General features: G+C 36.2%; 1 long non-coding RNA gene across 1 annotated transcript; it reads right to left on the reverse strand.

Annotated features, from left to right (window-relative positions):
• Positions 1-1,416: 1,416 nt before the first annotated feature.
• On the reverse strand, positions 1,417-2,173 carry LOC118739794. Its single transcript, XR_004993046.1, has 3 exons — positions 1,848-2,173; positions 1,638-1,776; positions 1,417-1,571 (listed from the first exon to the last, which is right to left on the reverse strand). It is a non-coding gene; the product is annotated as an uncharacterized LOC118739794 (long non-coding RNA).
• Between the last annotated feature and the right edge of the window lie 1,348 nt (positions 2,174-3,521).

The raw sequence follows: 3,521 nt of genomic DNA on the forward strand, positions 1-3,521 counted from the left end.
GGACGCACCGCAATGTTTGTAGGCCATAACTCGGGGACCAGCAACTTTGGAAGCCAAATGGGATCGACACCCAGCTTGAAATTTACAAATCGCAGAGAGATAGGATCCACGCCATTCTTAACCAGTGGAATACAAACGATGGCACTTTCATTAATTCCAGTATATCGAGATATGTGCGCTTTCAATTTCTCGGAAGTAACCGAGGCAGAGAATGGCGAAAGATGCAGCCATTCCCTTTTCGATACAGCGCTAATATCACTATTTATGCCCGACCCAACAACCAAAGGCTGCCCAAGCAAGCGCGAATTACCTTGAATGGCTCTGATGTTGTCATTCTCCATGACTGCAGTGTTAGAATTTATCGGCATATTACTAATACCAGCTACTGCATTAGCATCATTAGAAGCGAATTCAGTGTCATTTTGAATTTTATTTTTATTTTTCCGTCTATTACTTCTTTTATTTTGCACAATTTTCCAACCATTTGGGTTACCAACAACTTCAGGCGAATTTACATTAGTAACCGAGGAAGGCGAAATAAGTTGCGAAGCAGCGGCACCAGGAATAGGCGTTGAAGATGAAGTTGTAGCAGCAGCAGCCGCATCAACTGAAATGTTGTATAAATCCGTAGAAATTAAAAGTTCTTTGATTGTAGCATGCAGCAACGTCCGCAGTTCCCGCAAAGTAAGCTCAATGTTTAAGCCGCCTAAAATTATAAGGCATGGATGCAACGTAAGCCTATGAGTTTAACAAATAATCTGGCATCTTGTATAAAAAAATATCCATATTTATTTATTTGCAGGAGAATAACATGAATGAATCAAAGGCCCTTTTCAGGGCCGCCAATTAATTTACAAAGAGACAATTATTTATGCTTTCAAAAGTACAAATTAAATTAGGCCATCATTTTTGTGTTTGCATGCATATGTATATGGAAATGTGCAAAAGGCCCTTTTCAGGGCCGCAAATTAAATTAACAAAGAGACAAAAAAATTTGTGTTTACATATTGCTCATTTACTTCAATAGTGTCATAATCTCAATGTCCAATATAATACAAAATCGAGTTAAGTATAGAGAAATGGATGCGAACTGCTCTTCTATGTTGTGTACTTTCATATCTGGTGGGAGATCTTATAACCAGTTAGCGATTCGCAAATTGTCGCTAACTGGTTACGGAATCTCCCCCTGCACTGATTACCACTAGCTCAGTAGAGCAAAATAAGTATTCATTTTTGATATGGGAGTATATCGTTACCTTAACATAGAAGGGCCATATCTCACATCGTCGTTAAAATACAAAATGCCGTAACTAACTCAATATGCAAAACTCGCTTTTCGATTGAGTATGATGCGTTTCATCGTTTATGCAATATAAATTATAGTTAGTTATGGCTTTTTTATATTTCAGCGATCTTGCCATAGTCTACGAATATATGGAGCCCACTGTATGAAATTGTCGATTTCCACTTTACTACATTCAATTAATTTCGCCTATTTCGCATTGTTTCTTGTTCGGTGTTTCCCTATGGGATTCCCAGTTTTTGACGAGCATCAATCAATACGTGCTTTCCTTCAAACAAAGATTCCTGATTAGTTCTTTTACAGATCTTATTGGAAAAAATGATTTAAAGCTTACCTCGTAATACATTTTGATATATCACTTATTTGTATTCTGGAATAAGTTCGAGTTCATAAATAATGCCGCGTATTATACGCATCTCTTTGAGGAAAGTAGATTTTCTCTATTCGCCTGCGACAAAAAGCAAAAGTTTTCCCTATATTTACAAATGTGTATAACATAAATACATAATTATAGAAATTGCGTTTTCGATTATCACCAATTAACCTGCATATTTATTGGGCCGGATCAATCCCTGTGATTTATATCTTTGTTCCAGCTCTTCAGGTATGTTGCGTAAACGACCAAGGTACGAAATAATAGTTGCGTTCCAGATGCTTCACGATATTCACGATTTGCAGGAACAGCTGTTGGTAGTACTGCACTCATGCACACTGCATGGCTCCGATTCGCGCTGTTGTCCTTCCATGAAGTGTGCCATGGTGCCCCATCTCATTATGCGTAGATGCAAATGTAACGCTGCGACGAATCGCTGCATTTTGTGTATATAGGGCGTGGCAAAGCCGAAATGTTTTTTTATTATTATATTTACAGCATTTTATCACAATCATATCGCTTCTGCTCTAAGCAGCCTCCTTTAGCAAGTTAACTAATCAATCTCACTCAGATGCTGGCGCAGTTTGCTGCACCAGCCTTAATTGCAAAGCAATGGAGTACACTAAAACGTTTGCTGCAGCAGCCTTAATTGCAAAGCATGGAGTGCACTAAAACGTTCACTATTCTCCAATAGATTAGATGAAAAATGCAATATTTTCGCATTGATCAAAATTAAAACACCACTTTCGCTGTAAAGTGAACTGTTTTGACAGTTTGAACTCGGTCTACTTTTGTCTCTATTCTTTGTTTACTTGTGGTACACAAATGTCAACGGCCAGGAAGGCGCAATCTTGTATTCTATCATTCTTGGGATAACACAATTTCGCTAACGCAAGCAGTGTTGCCATGTCTTCAGCATTAGAAAACGTCCATCTTGGTGTAAAAAAACGTCATTTCCTACCCAAAAACGTCTTATTCAAATGAATGTTCAAAAAATTGTTCTTATTACACTTTTATTATATACAAAGGTACATATGTACGTAGGGTATATTAAAATGTTATTTTGACAGAGCACATTTAAAATTCATTGTAAACTGGTTTGAGGTCGTTAATATAAAAATCATTTTATACATCCACTTGTGATCAGCTGATTAAGTCATCACCATTTTGATCGATTTTTGCTATTTCTCTTTTGTTTATTTAATGTTTATTATTTTTCCATAAAAGCCAAGCTCATTATATAACAAACAAAATATAAATCCACATTTCAAACTTTGTGCAAAAATTATAAAAAATCTGCAAAACTTCAGCTAGATTTTCAACTTTTTAATAAGATTTTTTTTTCAGTGTGCAGTTTGATAGCCCATTAAATTTCAGGTCAATAAAGTGCAATTTTAAAGAAGCTAAATAATCGCGTTGATTTTTAATATTTTTTTTTTATTGTAGACATTTGGTAAGGGGGTCGGTTGTCGAAAATGCTAAATTACGTTCTGCTAAGAAGGAGCATAGCAATATTTCAGCCTTTTTGCGTTCATTACATTTTCAATGAAGTCTTAAAAAAGTTGAAAAAGTTTGGATGCTTTTGCGAGCGTGCGTGTTGCCAGAGATCAGCTCTTCCTGATTTGGCTTTTAATGTGCAATAGCAAACATTGCAATAAGCCTCGAAACCTCAAGTGTTTACACAACCAGCCTTTGAACACGGGATCCTTAGTCCAAGAATCAAAAAAAAAATGCGCGTACACTTGGTATGCATTATATTTAAGTCATCTGCGTCTAAAGAATAAATATCTTTTGAAGCAGCTGCTGCGAAACACAAAGCTTGTAAAGATTTATTAAGAAAATAAT

Source organism: Rhagoletis pomonella, unplaced genomic scaffold, assembly GCF_013731165.1.
Source record: "Rhagoletis pomonella isolate Grant_MI unplaced genomic scaffold, Rhpom_1.0 Rhpom_scaffold_00005, whole genome shotgun sequence".
In the NCBI taxonomy this organism is placed as follows: Eukaryota; Metazoa; Arthropoda; class Insecta; order Diptera; family Tephritidae; genus Rhagoletis; species Rhagoletis pomonella.